This window comes from Balaenoptera borealis (genome assembly GCF_965194805.1).
Source record: "Balaenoptera borealis genome assembly, chromosome: 21".
Taxonomy (NCBI): Eukaryota; Metazoa; Chordata; class Mammalia; order Artiodactyla; family Balaenopteridae; genus Balaenoptera; species Balaenoptera borealis.
In genome coordinates, this window is record NC_138880.1 from 33,602,668 (window position 1) to 33,623,343 (window position 20,676).

Consider the following 20,676-nt stretch of genomic DNA (forward strand, 5'->3'; position numbering starts at 1 on the left):
GTCTTCTGTCTCTTCTTGCTTTAACTCCATCCAGTGAATATCTTACCTGCATACAATCTTGTCAGTTGGCTTTACTAGACCAATGAAATGAACATTTTATTATTACTTTCATGGTTCATTCATTCTAGATTTGATATAAGCTCTTCTATCAGTCCTTATTTATTAAATTGGCAGGAGTATGGTAACAAATATTCATCGTGTCTCTGATAATTTTACCCATCAAAGTCATCAGTTTGACCCTTGTCTGAAGTATTTGTGACTTTGATATTCCAAAGTACTACAATAATTGGCTTAAACAGATGAACACAACAGAAAACATTATTGTTACTCTCTCTCTTTTGAGATGCAGGACAGACTTGATAAGTTGGCTGTCTTGTTCCCCGCTTAGCATATGTCATAGTTTTATCAATAGGTAAAGTGATATAAATATGGACACTAAAGTAAAATGTGTAGCTACAGTAGTCTCTCCCAAATGATTCTATGTGGAAGTTTGGGTTTTTTTCTTTTGTTTGTTTTTAAGAAGGGAAATATAACCATGTACACCTAGTACTGTCCTGAGAGGTCCCTAGAGCCTCTAGGGCAAAAGTCAGTAGAACCTTTGTTTTTGTCTTTCAGTAGAATCTTTGTCTTTCCAGATCCCAAACTTTTCTGTGATGACTGGCAAGCGCCTAGGTAATGGTTCTCAGTCAAGGGGTTCCACCACTAGCTGGAAGCTAGGAAATTCAAAGGGGCCAGAAACATACATTTATTGCTTTGATTTTCAGGCTTACATATATTTTGCCTACTTATATAAAACCTAAGTGCCAGCCTTGACTCTAAGTACTTTGCATCTATTGATTTAATTCTCAACAACTCTCTGAAACAGATGCCATTATCTTCTCCATAAGTAAACTGAGGCATTGAAAGATTATTTATGTAAGGTCATCTAATTGGTAAATGGATTCAAACCCAGGCAGTCTGAATATATAGGAATGTTCTCAACCAGCATGCTACATTGCCATTAAAAAAAAAAAAAAAAGTCATCCAAGACAAGTATTATCACACAGTCTAGTATTCAAAGAAGAAAATGAGATAAGCATACCCTGAAATACTGGTTGAATTCACCAAGAATACTGTGATGTCATCCTACTGATGTATTGAAATATGACAGGGGAGATACAAGAACCCAAACCTGTGTGAGTGGCAGATTTTGCTATCTATTGACTAGTGCAGCCTGATGACAAAAGCTATGTAAATATGCCATTAGTTCCACTTAGCAGAATATAAATGTACAATTGTATTCATCACATTGCAGATTTAGATTGTAATCATTTTGTGATATATGCTAATGAGTTTTACCTATTTCTTGTGTTCTGAAATTTTAAATATGCTTCAATAATGAAAAGACAGTTGCACATAAAACAAGAATCTTAATGCTAAACTATAGAACTACAGCATCTCAGTACAGATAATTAGGTGAAAGTGAAAAGGAGAGGAAGCGTGACCTGTATTTATTCATTGTTGTATCCCCAGCCTAGCACAGTGCCACATGAATGAAGGCAGTGGTTATAAGCCAGGACAGTTCGTTGAAAAATGAATAATGTTATAAGAATCACACATTGAAAAAGGACAGTTTTCTTATCATACAGAAGATTTTTGTGATACCAATTCCAAACAAAAGTAGTCAGATGTTTCATTGTCACCCATGACACCCAGACCTTGGGGCATCACAATTACCCCCAAGAACCACAATTATTCTTAGGCTAATTGATCTTAAGTACAAAAAAAGTCCACCAAAGAGGAATTATTCAATATTGTTAGATTAGAACACTGAGTATTCATTTATTTTCACATAAGTTTCCACCTTCATTTTTTAAGTCATTTAACAACTATACTCAGTAATAATTGTAAAAACATTTCTTAAACTCTCTCACATCCCATTGCTTTGATACTGACTCTTCCGTCTGCCTTGTATACGTTTAAGAACTGTTGTGATTACATTGCTTCACCTGGATAATCCAGGTGACTGTCCTATTTAAAGGTCAGCTGATTTAGCAGATGGACGTACAACTGCCTTAATTCTAACTTGCCGTATAATTAAACATATTCACAAATTTGGGGGATTAGAACTTAGATATCTTTAGGAAGCCATTACTCTGCCTACCATAATATATATTAAAATAAGAAAATATGTTTTCTGTTTTATTTAAATAATCATTTATAATTTAAGCTGCTTTTTATTCCTTCACGTAGATCAGGGCTTCCATCTAGTACCACTGTCCTTTAGTACTGAGAGGTCTTTGAACATTGCTCATATTGCTAGTCTCCTAGAATATGACTCAGATTTTTGAGGGTATGAAGATACATTTATTTTACATTTATTTTTGAAGGATATTTTTATTGGATATAGAATTCTAAATTGACAAGTGCTTGCTAGTTTATTTGTTCTTTCTCGCATCACTTAAAAATGACATTCTTCCATCTTCTGGCCTCCATTGTTACTGAAGGAGATCGTCTATCATTTATATCACCTATCCCCTACATGCAGTGTCTCTATTCTCTACTTTTAATGTTTTAAAAATTAGTTTTTCAGAAATTTCAATTAAGTGGTGCCTAAGTATGATTTTCTTTTGCCTTTTTACAATTTTGGGGCTTCCATGACCTTTTAGATTTGTGGCTTGATGCTTTTCATCAGTTTTAGATATTTCTGACATTAGCTCTTCAAAAATGTTCTCCATGTTCTCTCTCCTCTTTCATCTGGTTCTCCAATTATACATGTTAATTCCACAAATCTTTGAAGCTCTGCTCATTTAACCTGTTTGTATGTGTGTGCTTTCAGTTTATGTATTTTTTGCTGACATTCTGTGAGATTATGATGAAACCCAATGAAATCTTTATTTGTAATATTTGCATTTTTCTTTTTTTATATATAATTTTATATAGAAATTTTCTGTTGATGTTCCCTGGCTTTTTTCCTAGCTCCTCTAACATAGTTATTCTAATTCTCTTAGAGTCCTTATTGGCTAGTTTCTACTTCTGGGGCATCTGTGGGTCTGCTCCCATTGTTATCTCCCCCCTTGATTATGAATCATTTTTCTGCTTCTTGTCTCAAAATTACCAATTGCATTCCTGCCACTGTATATGTAAAATAACAGTAAGAACAAAAGGAAATAATATTCACCCAGGAAAAGGGGGCATGCCTCATCTACACCACAGGTGTTTTCTACACCACACAGATTGCTAGTATAGCAGCTCAGGCAGTCCACTCGGTAGCTGAAGTATTTCTGGACTTTGTCAGAGCTTTAGTTAGGCTCAGTTTGCCGCTGGATTTCACGATTTTCAGGGCAGGATTTGGACTTTTTCTTCAGCAGGGCTTGGGATCTGAGTTATTGGCACAACTCTAGATATCTATGCTTTAGAGGCCAGTCACAAGTTTTCCAAACCAGGTTGATTTCTCTCTGCTCTACAGAGCAGTTGCTAGGTTTTGGGTCACTAGGTATTTCTCCTTGCTCTTTAACCTGAATCTCTGTTCTACCCCCAGACATTAGGAATTGCAGTGCACATGGTGGAAGCCTTTATTCTACCTCCATGCAAGATGGACGCCTCGTCCACCTGTAGGTGATGTGGCTCAGCTTTGATGCTCTCCCATCACGGTTAGTAGGCTGTTGATGTGCGTTCAGGAAGACCCTTTGTGCCTTCAGGGAGGGGTTACAGTAATCGCCTTCATTTCTTCCCTACCCTCATCTTACCCCATGCCTGCAGTGAAGGTTCTGTGGGAAAGAATTGGTGGCTAGGGACAGACTCTCTTTGTTTCTATTTTGAGTTCAAATTCATCATACAAACCACATGCAGCTATTTAAAGGTCATTAAAATGTGTCTGGCTTCTCCTTACCCCAAAATCTATGTCAGATTTGTTCTTTCTCCCACCATTCCTCAAGGACTGAGGCCAGCCTTGTGTCTTGTTTATTTCTGCATTTCAATTTCTTGACATCCAAAATCTCTGATGGTTTTTAAAACTCTGATCTTACAGCTTTTCCCAAATATTCTTATGGTTAGTTTGGAAATTATGTTCTATTGGGAGTGTCTACATTTTAACTGAAAGCAAAAATGCCCTTTGGTAAAATTTTCATTTTGTCTTTGTTGACTTATCAGAGCAGTTTTGAAAAAAAAATGTAATTGCTATTAAAATTAAAAATAGGTCTAATTCTCCTTCATATTCTATTCTGTGTACTTTAGTAGCTGGAAATACAGCAATGGTTCACTGCTTTTATTTCCAAAATGACACTGTTTACTGTTAAATTTGATAAATTTAATGTCACCTTTTTTGGTGTTTAGCCCATTTTGCTTTGTGTATTCCATTTACATATCAAAATAGCTACAGTGTGCAAAATAGTGGGTGTAAATTTTGCACACCTTATTAATAATGAATATATAAATCAGCTTATGGACATGGACTTACATCTATGGAAGATGCTACCAGGTGGCAATGCTAATGTGTAAATCTCCATAGTACCTAATTATAACCCTTCAATATCATGGTGTAGAAAATCATCAGGGCTCCAAGACAATATATGCCTTGATAAAAATAACCAAGCATATTAGTAAATTGCCTTCTATTAGAGGAGTGTGAACTTGAAAATGCAAAAGAAGCAAGAATTAAAATATATTTATATATTATCCTGTGTGATAAAATTATTTAAGGAGACAAAAATACATGTGGATGATTAAGATGATAGAAATAATTAGAGGGGAATTCAGAGAAAAGTAAATCAGATAGACACAAAGTTAAATCACAAACAATACAAAATGAGCTGCTATACTCATTTTGTAATATGGCAAGTAAGTTGAACTCTGGGCTGTCTAGTGTTTCACTGTGTCAGCAAGGTTTTTACTTGTAATTAGAGTGGCAGAAGTTATGCATTTAGATTACATCATAATCGGGAAATTGTTTTAATTCCTGGAGCTTCAGATGTTTCCTGTGAAGACAGGTGATTTTTTAAAATTGTCCCTCCCAGCCACAGGGTTTTTGCTTAATCTCCCATTAAGTTCCCAAGAACTGGTGTCTGATCAGTTACTCTTATTATAGTCCTCTCTGAGAGATGCTTCAATAATTCCTCAAATACTGGGCAACTGCCTAGAGAAGGAAGCCTCCTAAATGTCGGCTTTCTTACCCAGACCTTGCCAGCCAAGCTTGGACTGTCCACAGGAGCTGTTTCCCTGAGCTCCTGAAACGGAGTGTCAACCAGCGTCTTTTCCTTCCTACTTGTCACCCTCACTGATGCTCCAGGGGGTCTCATCTCTCTTACTGACAGAGTGATTAAGATGAGAATACGAATTATTTCACAAGGATGGCATCTCCATGTTCTCCCAACATTTCGAGTGATAAATCCATCCTCCAACTTGTCCGTAATTAGAAAGAATGCCTTTGATTTACATTTTGTCCCCTTCCAGAGAACTTCATGTTAAGGATTTATTCCACTTCTCTCTATAGCCTCTCAAACTCTAAAGCATCGTGTTGGGTGTGGGGAAGATCACGTGTTGTTCACTAGTCTTTTTCTCTCTCTGTCCTTCACCTCCAGAATCTTCTCAAAGATTCTCTCATTTCTTCCAGCCAAAACTCAACAAGTCTGTTAAAAACCAACTGATACAACTTGATTCTTCAATCCTTCCATCTTCAGTTAATTAGAAATACGTGGATCAGCTAAAAGTCTCTCTAGAATAACCTGGAATGATAGAACTTCCTCGGTCTTGAAAGTCCCAAACCCAGTTTTCCTTGTGGATTCTTGGAATTTCTCTAAAAATATTCCTCCCAACACCACAACAGAACTTCTCATGTTCTCTCTTTTATTCCGAATTTACACGTTCAGACCAATTTGATTATGCTTTTATGGCAACATCTCCCAATTTTTACAAGGGAGTTCTGTTCCTAACCTTGACTCTCAAGTTATTTTGATGGAAAATTTCTCTTGCTGATTCAGCTAAGCAGTCCATAAATCTACACGGTTACTTTGTGATCAGAAAGAGCTCTTATAATCACTTCCATTCTCGAGCAACATTCTGCTTTGAACAATTTAAAATAGCATAAGCTAGCTTGTGATCCTAAAGGGAAAAAAGCACACCATGCTTGTCAACCAATTTTTAAAGAAAGATTTCATATTCGCATATTAGTCTGAAATGCTTTCCACTTCCTCCTTAAAGGCTTAACATTAGGACTGACATAAATACCTGAAAAAAAAAAAAAACAGATCTGTTCCAACAGGTCATTATCCATCACTCTCATATATGTAGACTCGGAGTACATAAATGTAGCATGCTTGGGAGTTACTGGAAGTGAGTTCATGGGGGTGTTTCTTCTACTGCTTATTTTTATATTTAAAAAAGAGCTAAGGCTATATAGCTGCTTTTTATTATGAGAACTTTATACAAGAAATCACTGTTCTTTTTCCTCTCTTGCCAACCTTAAGTCCTTAATAGCAAACCTTACTCTATCAAGTTTTATCGTGGTAAAATAAGCTTTGTTTCTTTTTTTCCTCCAAAATTTCAAGACAATAAAATGAGTGTAGTGCTATGTAGGCAGTGAAGAAAGAAACATAATGTTGAGCTGCACCCTGAAGGCAGTTCTTTTGTATTATAATGCTTTTTATCCACAGATGTTAGTTGAAAATTGATATAATGATGTTTCTTGTAAGTCTACCAGAAACAAAACAAAAAGCATTTTAAAAGTAGAATAGATGTAATTGTATGTGATAAATGAGCCTGGTGGAATTGTACTAGAAACCCATAGGGAATAATTATCTATCAGTGGCACCTGCAGAGGAATTATAAGCAGCTGCAGAATTTGATTTTTGAACAACAACAAAAAAAAAAAAATAGAAAAAATAACTTAAAGACTGGTATTAAGAATTGAGAAGTTAGAGAACAGAACAGAATATAGAATGAGAAGAAGAGGATTTAACTGGGATTTCAATCCAAAGATAATAAGAAACACAGCCAGATATACATTTTTAAAAATTATTATGGAGAAATGTACAGGGCCAATTAGGGGAGAGGTAGGAATAACATTGAGTTTGAAGTTCAGACTCAAAATGTTTCTCACATTTAGGAATGTAAAAGTATCTAAATTCAGAAATTGGTTCGTTAGGCAGAGTGCTGTAATAAAAAGTATATAAACTCTGAAGACAAAGATAACTTCCAATCCCTGCTGTGTCACCTACAAGCTATATGGTCTTTGAAAGTTATCTGATGTTTCTGATCATTGTTTACATAATCATGTTGTGAAGATCAAGTGAATTTGCCTTTGCTTTATACTTTGGACAGAGCTTAGTGACTATTAGGTATTTACAAAATGTGGATTCTCATTTTACCTCTTTAATTGTGAGTAATTTCACAAAGCTTTAAAAAGTCTTTTCTTGAATACAGACAGTCAGCTCTTGTTATTCAACGTAGTTCTGTAAAGTGGCTGTGGACACTGAACGAGCAAATACTGAACCATTGCTCCTGGGGGGGGATGCAGTTAGGTTCCTGTGAGACTTGGGTTACATTTTCATCAACCTATCCAGACATGGCCTTGTTTTATAAAACGTATTGTCAATTTGTTAATTCATACCTAGAGGAAGCCTGTCTAGCCCATGCCTTCTCTCCATAAGGCACACCACAGCCTTCTTATCTTTACAAACACTAGACAGCACCTTAGTACTACACCTGGGGGCCATGTTAAATATAAAATCACCAATAAAAGGCACAAAAATTTGAAAAACATGGCCCTACCTGTACTACAAAAAGGACACTTGTTTATAGTGCGAGCTCTGAAATGAGAAGGCCGAGTGTCCCCTTGCCTGACCTCACTTGGGAGCAGGCTCATTGGGTGACTCAAATGTTTTACCACTCAGTACACGTCCACAAATAACCACAAAAGTGCTGTGAGTATTGATTTTGGATAGACTTTTTTTTTTCCTCAAATGAAAAAATTACAGAAGAAAAAAAATGGAAAGCATTTTGTAACCCTGTTTTCATATATTTATTTACACATTCGTTTTTATTATTGTTGAGGCTTCAAAGTTAAAAATGGCCTCAGCCTCTTTAGAACTCTGAGGGCCTGAAGAGCGTGGCCACTATCACAGAGAAGTGTGGTGGGGATTTTCAGAAATGTTGTCAAATTAGTCTTACTGATAGGAAAGTGAGTGATTTAAGTGACTTATGTGAAAATTAATAGTTAGAGGTTCTTATACTGGCTGTAAAAACAAAATATTAATTACAACAAAAATAACTGAAAAGTAAATTATATCAACAGGAAAATACTGAGTCCCTACTGAGAAACTAGCATTGGCATAAATGTTGAAGTAGAGACCAAAGGACAAATTATTTCCTCTCTGTAGGAATTGGGAACGCTGTGATGGCGGGTTATACTGGGATGTGTTTAAGTTGGACTCTTTTTCTGGTATAGCCTCATCCCATAAGGCTATCATGGGATGCACCTTTCCCCTAAACCATGCTACAATACTCTTCTTGAAACTATGTTGGCTGAGCTGCTCTCTGATGTTTTTCCACAACTGAATCATCAAGAACTATTTGATTCCTAAGAGGAATGCACCTGCTCAATGGTGGCTTTCCTAAGAACCTCTTTAGAGTGTGTGTGTAGCCCACAACTGAGGGTCACTGTTCTTAGAGAAAGGAGAAGAGAAACCAACAGTTCAAACATAACCCTTCCCACCTCACTCAGATCGCTTCAGTCTCATCTGTGCTATAATTGAACCCTCTACACACTTTGATTGTTGCACTTCTCTCCCTTTTTCTCATTCTATGATGGACTCCACTGTCTGCTGTCCACTTCTCTTTGAAAACAGAGACTATGTCTTATTCATTAATGTGGTTATGGTCTTTAGCACTATGCTTGATACAGTGAAAGTTCTCAAAGAAGTTTGTTAGATAGGTGTAGGAGGGGATCTAGAAAGAGCCAAGACTGACAGATAAGCCAGTGTCTGTAATGACAGGGTGAGAGAGGCACACTGGCTGTCACCCAAAGAGCAGGGCATCTGTGTCCCTCAGTGCAGTGAAGTCAGCCTGGATGTCCTTCTCCTGTGTCCTCCTTAGGGACACCATTTCAGTTTTCACTCAGAAACAGTATTATCGCTACATCATTCTATTTATATGAGGTTAGGTTTCTGATATCTCTGTTTTCATTCCCTTTCCTTTATAGAGGGGAAGAACATACAGGAAGGTGGGTTTTTTTTTTAGATCCCTTGCTGATTATTATCATTAATTTCACTCAAAACAAGTAGGTCTAATAGATACCCAATTGCTGAACTCTACACAAGTACATAGGCTTCTGCATGTGTATGTGTAGATATGTATTTGTGTGTATATTGAATCAAAGAATGTGGCCAAGGAGCATACATGAATGAAGAAAGTGAAAAGTACCCGATTTCGACCCAATCAAAATAGGGTGACTTTTAGAACTAATGAAACTAAGTAAAAGTTGTATAATAAATTCACTATTTGCTATTTGTCATTACCGGCCAGAAATATTACAACACTTCAGTGTATGAATTCAGAACTATCCTACAGATCTATAAATTAATCACCAATAATCAATTCCATTACTTTGCATTATTTGGGAATGGTATCAATGTAATGAAGTACTGTAATATGCTGTACATAAATAACGAGTTTCCCATGAACGGTCCACAGTCCTTTTTTGATATTTCATACATTTCTGGATGTTGTAATGCCTCACAGTCATATATTTTATTTTTTCACACTCATATTCTAAACCTCAGTTTTAAGCATATCTTCCTTATAAATGTAGAAGGTTACACAGGAAAATAGGCCGATTTTAGCTAACTGCCTTACTACTGCCTTATTTTTGCCTTTTTATATTAAAAATTAATATAAGAATATTTAAAAAAATATTATTCACACCAAGGTTCACACCAAGAAGTTATTGGTGTTGTATTTATTGATAATTGATAATATTGTTTTTAAAACTTCATTTTGTATTTTCAAACTTCAACAACTTAAGGTAGAAGTTCAAGTCATTGATTTGAGTTCTTTACTCAGTGTGTGTGTGTGTGTGTGTGTGTGTGTGTGTGTGTGTGTATTCAAAGTTTTAAATTTCCTCCTAACTCTACTTTAGCTGTGTCCCAGAGATTTTTTTATTTGTTCACTTGAAATGTCTCTTGTGGTTTATTCTTTGACGCATATTCCATCTGAACCGTGTTGTTTAATTTTTCCCCACATGTGGGCATTTCCTGGATTACTTTCTATAATTGATTTCGAATTCACTTCTCTTGTTGTCAGAAAACACACTGGGTATGATTTCATTCCTTTTGCAATTATTCGCTTTGGTATTATGACACAGAATATGATCTATGTGACTGTTCGTGAGCATTTGAAAAGAGTATGTATTCTGCTGCCATTGGGTATTAGTGTTCCATAAATATGAATCAGGTTAGGCTGGTTGACGGGGGCCAGCTGCGGAGCTTGGGGTAGGGCTGGGGACCATTGACTGAAGAGGAGCTTGAGAAGAATTTGAGGTGGAAAATGGTCTATATCTTGATTGGGTGAATTTTATCCTAGTAAATTACACTTCGATAAAGATGATTTAAAACACATCTTCTTCCAGCTACTGCTCTATTTCTTGGTAAATCATGCCCCTAAACACTTCAGTAAGAGTTGCCCACATGCACTGCTTCTACTTTCTCTCCTCCCGTTCTGACGTCTTCACCAGTGAGGCTTCTGCATCCACCGCTACTCTGCACTATCTCGAGAGTCACCAAAGACTCCCGTGTTAGTATCCTGGTCTGCAGTTATAAATCTTTTCTCTCTCACTTTCATGCCCATCTATCTTCCCCTCCTCCCTCCCCTCCTCTGTGATGCTCAGGCTAAGGCTCTGACTCCCTTGCCAGCAGGGTTTTCCGATCATGTCCAACTTGCTGAAGATTCTGGAGGGGAATGGCAAGTTGGAGGAAGAGGGGTAGGATGTCTTTTATTCCTGTCGGAATCAGTCAGTAGCAACAGATCGTTTACTCACTCCAGCTGCTGCTGGTGGTATTCCCAGCAGCCACATAAAGCAACTCGTCCTTTAAGAAAGAATCACCAGCTCCCACACCTTAAGCCCCAGCATCACAGCCCCCTCCTCTGTACTCCCCCATCTCCTCAACCCACCTCTTTCCTCTGCCCCGACAGACCGAGATTAGCTGCTTCTTGCAGACAGTAATCGGTGTGTCATCTCAACATCCCATCTGCCCTCTGTCAGCTTTCCAGCACTATGCAACCCAATTAAGTCCTCTGTGTTTGAAATACTTCGTATGGCTTTTGATCCTCTGACCGAGTCAGAAAAATATAAAACTTGGTCCTAAGAATGATACCAGGAAACATTCCTTCAAATTTAATTCCTTCAAATGATGGCATTGGTTTTGTAAGTAAGTGCTGGGACTCAAATTGAGGGCTGAGATTTTTGAAACTTGAAGAATGAGTACCTAATTTGAAAGGAGCCTTTCCTGGTAATTTTAATAGCCTCTGAAAAAGTTACTAGAAGAAAGTGGTATTTGGGAAAGGTCAGATGGACATAAATTTATTGGTGCCATTTAAATTTGATATTCATTACCTTAATTATTTTTCTCATTAGATAATGTTTGTTAGGCATGTGTATAAATGTTTGGTAATCCACTCTTTGTTTGAAGTAGACAAATTTAAGTTTATTTAGATGGAGAGAGCACATAACTAATAGGCAGAAACATGGAATCTAGGATCAGACTTAGGCAAACACATGTAGTTTGATCTTGGATAAACATTTAATACCACTGGCTCACATTCCTCATTTATAATACAAATAAATAGCACTATTTGAGTCCTAGGTTCCTTCCAGTTTTGTGGTCTCTTACAGACACATACGGAGATGTTTCGAGCAAATGAGATTCAGATGCAGAGCACAATAGTAGCCCAAACCAGAAGGAACCATTTACGTAATGGGAGAAAATGGTAGGCATCTAGGGTGAAAAAAGTATAAGTTTCCCATGGTAACAAACCATTCATATTCTTGGCTAGAGATGAAACCAAAAGCAATATTTTAGAAGATAAAGCCGGGCATATAAAACCAATGACCCAGCTCAAAAAATTGAAGACAGGTAAAAATATATGAAACAACCAAAACTTGAATATTTGTTATGGAAATTCTAATATTATATGTAATTGTATTTATAGTTATTTCATTTGCCAGGATATGGTACTTTTTGAAATATAGGGGGTACTTCCTATCTAGTATGGGATAGAATTAGTAACCACATAAGAGCAGCAACTCAGAAGACTGTATACCTGTATTCAAATCCCAGTTTGATATTTAGGTAAATACTACAGAATTTCAGAGATCATGAAAGATCTGTATTCTTGAAAATTATCCCAGAGCAGATACAGTATGAATTAATCAATAGTATATTCTATATGTCAAGTATATCTCAGTCTTAGATTTAAAAAATACTATGTTCTTTAACTTAGTTGATTTTTTGTACCTTAATGAAATAGTATTTGGATATTTTATCAACTATTCCTAATGGCTTCTTTGATGTTTAAGTCACTCCCTTTTGACCCAACTGTGAATCACCCTATTCAGTTTTCTCTTCCCCAACTGAGAGGCTGATCTAATTATACCAGATCATCATTCAGGATTTATGCCATTTTCCACATTACATTAATAGACTTTCTGTAATTTTCTCTTTTTCTAATATCCATGGTTTCATATAGATACCTCCACATGACATCTACCATATTTTATTATTCCACATTGTTACTTGATCCCTGAATGCTATGTTTCAAAATAACAACAACCAAAGAAAACCACTTATTATGAAACTCATTAGCAAGGGCCATATCTTGGTCCCTTGAAATCTAGGTCTGCTTGCTTCAAGCCTATTATACACTTGTGGAAACATGAAGTCCTAGTTAAATACCTAATAGTCCGTTTGGGAACAATAATATCACGGTCTTCCCTGGACTTTGGTTATACCTTCTATAATTACTGAATTTATTTCACATTTGTAAGCCCCAAACAAAACTCAGTTTCATTCAAAATTTCTCTTCCAAAAGTGGAAATAGTTATTAAAAATAAAAATAAAACTTCTTGCACAAAGCATTTATGAGAGTACTAGTTATTATAGTATAATGGAAAAAAATTGAGGGGAACAGCTTATATTTAATGATGATAACCTCACCCACCTCACTCCCTAAAATGTTCCCACTATTCCTTCACTTCATGAGCTTCTTGGCCATTTCCCACGTCACTAATTCCATTCCCTTTTATACTCATCTCTCACCTTAATCCATCCTTGTTTGCCCTTAAAACTCTTTAATCCATCCTTGATTGCCCTTAAAACTATTTTCCTTATTGTTAGGTAGATCAAGCCACCACTTTTTTTTTCAGTACCCATTTTACATTTGCACATCCAAATTCATCAAGATGCTTAACAGATTAAGAGTATCCATGCTCCTTACAAGTCAGCTGTGTTTAAAAACATACATTTTGTTTTTCATTGCAAATCTAAATACTTTCTATATAGATGGTCCTACTATAGCATCAAAATATTGCAATACTTTCCTGTTATAATTCCTCCTCTCCCTGAATCAAGAGAGCACTTCCCACCCCGGGGCTAGAATAGGTAGCCATCACTCTGTTACCATTCTCTCTGATTCTCCACCTATATGTAGAGAAAAATCCTCCTCTGTTTAAGAGTATTTCAAGTTATCTTGAAGGATGTTTCTATCTTTAAAATATGACTTTCAAAAGCTTTTATTGAAGTTTCAAACAGTCTATCATCGTTTATAAACTTTCTTTTTTGGTCCTATCCACCAAGTACCAAAGTGATGTTGTTTCCTATTTTACAGTGAGATCAAAATTGTAATGGGCTCCAGTAGTTTAAAGAATAAAGTGAACACATCAAAAAAGAAATCGCTATGAGCTGAGTAGACACATTTCAAAAATATTGGTAATATGTTCTATAGGAATGTTCCTGCATTAATCCAGCTAATCAGGATGGCTACAACTGCGTTATGTGAACAATAAATACCCGCTACATAAATGTCTGCTATCTCTTGCTTGTGTGCTATCATAAAACTGATAGAAAGTGTCTCTAGTCTTAGCAAAAATGTTATTTAGTGGCTCTTTACTAAAATGCGTATAACTTAGTACTGATTATAAAGAAGACAACCAGCTATCAACTTGTTTGTAGTGTGCTGTTGAATATTTATAGTCAATTCAAGTTAACTGGATGGTATGAAGAATCATTGTTTGATGTTTCCACTGATTTATATGGCAAGCCTCCTTATGGGACAATATATTCAAAACTAAAATTAGTTTCAGTGCCTAAACGTGGAAACCTATATTGGAGAGCCTTGTGTTAATTCTCAAAACCTTTACTCAGTAAATATAAGGGGTTTTATTCTTTCTGCTTTTCGGAGGACACTGGAAAGCCAAAGTGGTTTTTTAGAAATGAGTAAAATGAAACATTGCTAGGATGAAAGCTATGTAAAAGTGATTTTAAATCTAGGTTTTTGGGTCACTGCATGTATCATACATATTATTTATTACAACAGAGTAAATGCTTTTTATCTTTTCTCAGGTAATCACAAAACAAGTCAATGAGGATTTTAATTTCAGTTGAAATACTTTACATAATGCTATTATACATTGAATTTCTCTGATATACTTAATTCAGCAACACTCCTGCAATTTTGACATCCTGCAATTTTGACATTAGATTTTTCCTGTTAATACAATTAATACTATATTTTATGCATATTTTTCACCATATGCATGATCCATTCTAGTCTACTTCAACTTTAATTTTGAAGATAACGTTTGCATATGATAATGGCTCAATTTTAAGCTTGCGGTAACAGGCTAGAGCAGCACACTATCAGTGAGTGGAGATCCATATTTAAAGCATTTGAAACTGCTTTTTGAAATGTTTTGGGTCCATTGCTGATACTGGGATTTACTAGCAGAGTTCGTTAGACTATTTTCTTCAACACCTCTGAGGGATCAGTCATTCATTTCTTTGGTGATTTTCAATATCGTTTAGAAGGAAGAGGGAGGCCGCCCCACCGGTGAGGGTGTGTATCAGAATTGTGACTGAGGGTGATTAAAGATCGCAGATGATTCTCTGATAGCATTCCAAAATCATCCCAACCTTCTTCCATCATTGTGCAGCTCTTGACTTGATTTATTTTCTATTAATAATAACGTAACAATATTTTCTGACACCTATCGAACATCTGTAATACACCAAATATTGTAACAAAAACTTTATTTCATTTAATTCTCATAATAACTCTATGAGGCAGGTATTCTTCTTATCCGCATTTACAAATAAGGAAATTGAAATACAAAGTAACTGACTCAAGTTGGGTATTGTTAGAGCTGGAGTTCAAAGAGAAGCCTGTTGGCATCAAAGTTCAGAATCTGAGTTCCTATTGACTATTTCCTCTAGTTTTGCTCAGTTTAGCATTAAATGCGTCTTAATAAAATTATTTTGAGAATGTTCAATGTATGTTTACAATCTAGTAATGTGATGGTGAGGGAAAAATACTTTCAAAAATGACTGCAGCTATGCAAGTAATCAAAGATCAGTTGATTTCATCACTGCAGGAAGAATGCTACATAACACTGGTAATAACCCATTAAATATTTCAGATAAAATATGTGCAACCCCAAACAACTTATTTCATTGTGTTTTATGGTATTTCCTATTTAGTCTATTTTATTACGCAAGAATACTTTAAAATAATGGTATGAATTGATTTTTTTGTCAGAAATTCTAATGGTCAAAACTGATGTATAAACTTACAACCAAACGATCTGTGCAAATAAGCAAAGATAAAATGATGAAATGTGCAAGTAGGTTCTAATTTCTAGGTAACCTCACTCATACTTTAAAGTGGGCTTTATAATAATAACACTTGAAGTTTGTTTTTAATGTTACTTATTCATTTATTATTATTTGGTTTTATAGAACATGCACTAGGGTTGCATCTAATAATAATGAAAATAAGCTATTTCTAAAAGTAGTGCTGAAGTTTTCCCTTGTTTCTTTTTAGGTCATTTCTGTTACTTCAAAGAAACGCAATACTCAAATCTATTTTATTAAATGCTTATGCTTTCCAAGCATATTAGTCTTAAAATGCTGTGGCCTTAATTTTCTTAATTTAATGTTTTAACTCATGTAAAATGTACACAAAATTCTTTAGCCATAGAACAAAGGTTTTAAAAAGTGAAGAACTTCTTAAAATTAGGTGATTCACTTAATTATGTAGAGAGGTAAACAAGAAAACTTAGGAGTTAATGAAATCCTCTTTATAGGCCTGGATTCTCTCATTTTAGATGACTCCACTAATAAAATTTAAGACATAATTGTTTTTTTTTATTGAAGTATAGTTGATTTACCATGTTATTTTAGTTTTAGGTGTATAATGCAGTGATTCAATAATTTTTATAGATTATACTCCACTTAAAATTGTTATAAATTATTGGCTATATTCCCTATGCTGCACATTATTACATCCTTGTATGTTACGTGTGTTACACTAGCAGTTTGTAGACCTTAATCCCCTTCCTCTATCTTGCCCCTATCCCTACCTCTCTCTCACTGGTAACCACTAGTTTGTTCTCTGTACCTATGAGTCTGTTAGTTATGTTATAGTCTTTTGTTTATCTTTTAGCTTCCACAGATAAGTGCTAACATACAGTGTTTGTCTTTCTCTGTCTAACTTACTTCACCAAGTATAATACCACCCTCCTGTGCATTGATGCTGCAAATGACAAAATTTCATTCTTTTTTTATGGCTGAGTAATATTCCATTGTGTACATCTTTCACATCTTCTTTATCCACTCATCTGTCGATGGACACTTAGGTTGCTTCCAGTCTTGGCTATTGTAAATAATGCTTCTATGATCACTGGGGGGCATGTATCTTTTCAAGTTAGCATTTTCTTCGGATATATACCCGGAAGTGGAATTGCTGAATCATATGGTATGTTTTAATTTTTTGAGGAACCTCCTTACTATTTTCTGTAGTGGTTGCACCAATTTACATTACCACCAACAGTGGACTAGAGTTCCTTTTTCTCCACATCTTGCCAGCACTGATTATTTGTTGCTGTTTTAACAACAGCAATTCTGACAGGTGTGAGGTGATATCTCCTTGTGGTTTTGATTTGCTTTTCCCTGATGGTTAGTGATGTTGAGCATCTTTTCATGTACCTGTTGGCCGTCTGTATGTTTTCTTTGTTTCATTTTTTTTTTTAAACATCTTCATTGGAGTATAATTGCTTTACAATGGTGTGTTAGTTTCTGCTGTATAACAAAGTGAATCAGTTATACATATACATATGTTCCCATATCTCTTCCCTCTTGCATCTCCCTCCCTCCCACCCTCCCTATCCCACCCCTCTAGGTGGTCACAAAGCACTGAGCTGATCTCCCTGTGCTATGAGGTTGCTTCCCACTAGCTATCTATTTTACGTTTGGTAGTGTATATATCAGGTTGTTTTTTGATATGGAGTTGTATGAGCTCTTTATTTTGGGTATTAACCCCTCATTGATCATATTATTTGCAAATACCTTCTCCCATTCATTAGGTTGTCTTTTCGTGTTGTTGATGGTTTCCTTTACTGTGCACAAGCTTTGACATTTAATTAGGTCCAATTTGTATATTTTGGCTTTTGTTTTGAGAGGTTTTTTAAAATCATGAATTGGTGTTTAATTTTGTCAAATGCTTTTCTAGCATCTATTGAGATGATCATGTAATTTTTATCCTTCCTTTTGTTTAACGTGGTATATATCACATTGATTGATTGATTTGCAGATCATCCTTGCATCCCTGAAATAAATCCCCCTTGATCATGGTGTATCATCCTTTCTAAATATTGTTGAATTCAGTTTGCTAATATTTTGTTGAGGAGTTTTACATCTATGTTCACCAGAGATATTGGCCTGTAATTTTTTTTGTAGTTTATTTGTCTGGTTTTCGTCAGGGTAATGGCCTTGTAGAATGCATTTCAGACTGTTCTTTTCCATTTCTAGGACTAGTTTGAGAAAGATAGACACTAACTTTCTTTAAATGTTTGGTAACATTCCCCTGTGAAGCCACCTGGTACTGGACTTTTGTTTATGGGAAGGTTTTTGATTACTGATTCAATTTCTATATGAGTAATTGGTCACTTCAAATGATTTCTTCCTGAAGTACTCTTGGAAGATTGTATATTTCCTGGAATTTATCCATTTTTTCCTAGGTTGTCCAAGCTGTTGGTATATAACTGTTCATATTGTTCTCTCATTATCATTTGTATTTCTGTGATAACAGTTGTAATTTCTCCTCTTTCATTTCTTAGTTTGTTTACCTGGTCCTCCCTCTTTTTTCCTGAGTCTGGCTAAAGGCTTATCAATTTTATCTTTTCCAAAAAACCTGCTCTTGGTTTTATTTTTTTCTATTGCTTTTTGGTCTTTATTTACCTCTTTCTATTCTTCCTATACCTGGGTATTTGTTTCCCTCAGGTTTGGGAAGCTTTCACCCATAATTTCATCAAATACATTTTCAACACTTGTTCTTCTCCTTCTGGGACCCCTATAATGCAAATGTTTGATGCTGTCCCAGAGGTCTCAAACTATTATCTTTGAGTGATTTCCATCATTTATCTTCCAGATCATTTACACGTTCTTCTGTATCACCTAATCTGCTGTTAATTCCCTCTAGAGTATTTTTCACCTCAGTTATTGTATTCTCAACTCTGTTTCTTACATTTTCTAGTTCTTTGTTAAAATCCTCACTGTGTTCATCTATTCTTTTCCCCAGTTCAGTTAGCACTCTTATTACTATTGTTTTGAATGTTTATCTCTGTTCCATTAGGGGTTCTTCCATTTGAAACAAATTCTTCAGTGTTCTCAATTTGTTTAACTTTCTCTACCTCTATGAAATTAAGTGAAACAGTTACCTATTCTGGTCCTTGTGTGGGAACTTCTCTCTGCAGGCAGCGTGTGAGACCAGTGGCTTTGATGCAAGAGCTGGATCTGAAGTAAACAGGGGCTGTGTCTTCCTCCAGAGTGTGCTTGCAGTCTTTGCCTTGCTTTGGGGCATGGCAGGGGCTGAGGGCATGGGGCTGCACTTCGGTGGTTTTACTTTTTCACTGGTGTGTTTACCTTGGTGCTATATTGCTGAGCTGGCTTCACTTCCTCGCCCAGTGTGCACAGGGACGAGAGTTCCTGTGGTGGCAATCCCTGCCCTGGAGTTAGATTCACTCACGCACGTGTGATTGTAGGTAAGCAAGTGTGTGTACTTTTTAAGAGCAGCGTCTAGGTTTCTTACAGACCTCTGGTCAGGTAAGCCCCACTGGTTTTCAAACCAGCTAAGCAGATCCCAGGGTTGGGTTGCCCAATGTGTAGCTCAAAACCCTCACATCCCAGGGAATCCTGAGGCTGTGACATCCCCCTGCACTTCTGTGGACCCCACTAGGGGTGCAGGTCCCAACCAGATCACTCCTCCTCCCTTCCTACCAGACTGAGTGTGGATCTTTTTTCACAGGCTTGGTGGTAGAAGAGCCATCCTGCTAGTCTCCAGGTTGATTTCAGCAAGAGTTGTTCTATACATAGTTGTAGTTTTGATGTGTTTGTTTGTGAGAGCAGGTCAGCCCAGCATGGCCCTGATATTAAACAATTGTTGTTATAGATCACTTTTCTGGTCTCTGTAACATCACCCTTAAAATATAAGCATTTCTTGAAATCTTTGAAGAAAGTTAAATAGATAACATTTTAAGCTGGATTTATAGACTGTCTATCAATCAGTTCATTTCAAAGTAGTTATAAAGGAAAGTGTGACTATTTACTCAGTGTGACCCATAAACAATTTTGGCTCATAATTTCACATCTACTGTGCCAATTTTCAGAACACTTCAAGAAATTCCATTTAGCAAATGAGGAAAACAAGGAAATAAACAAGTGATTCACTTGTCCACATACCTAATGTGTAGTACATACATCACTTCTTGACAGAACTGTACATTAAAACTGTAGATAAACATAGTCAAATACTAGTTGATGGATGTATGTCAATATTTATAAAATTTTAAATCTCAATATTTACAAAATTTTTTGTTTAGCATGTTTTAAATGGTCTCCTACAATGTTATGCTTCTCTAAACTTCTTAGGCATTTAACAATGCAAGCAAATCAGTCATAGCATCTTATCCTTTGTAAGTTGTTTTAACTTTATTACAAGTGAATATTTGCATTTATAAAGAAAAGAATTGTGATGATCATTAAAGCTTTTCCATTTCACTGAAACACTACAAGTACCATAAGGCTAATTCTATGTAAAAGCAAAAAGATGATAAACAATGTCCTAAATTGCCAACAGTTAATTTTGAATATTTTGGCACATTATGATATGTTAACTTTTCCACCAGTATAAGATTCAAAAACAAAACAAACAAACATAAACAGTATTTAAGTTCAGAATAAAAGGAAATTAGAGAGCAGAAATGATTGAAAATTAGAAATATAGGCGAATACAAAAATTACTTCTTTGAAAAGTTTAATACAAGTATAAAATTGCTACCAGCCCAGGACCCCAGATGGAAGAGTCAGCTGCCCCAGGACCTGGCCCTGTGGCACCAGCCATAGCACAAGACAGGGCCTGGCAGCCAGCTGGGTCAGG

At 35.9% G+C, this 20,676-nt stretch overlaps 1 long non-coding RNA gene across 1 annotated transcript in view; it reads right to left on the reverse strand.

Annotated features, from left to right (window-relative positions):
• Positions 1-19,163, reverse strand: part of LOC309619446 — a 29,671-nt gene extending 10,508 nt beyond the window's left edge. Inside the window, exon 1 of the long non-coding RNA XR_014238970.1 lies at positions 18,959-19,163. This is a non-coding gene — a long non-coding RNA (uncharacterized lncRNA). The remainder of the gene's footprint in view (positions 1-18,958) is intronic.
• Between the last annotated feature and the right edge of the window lie 1,513 nt (positions 19,164-20,676).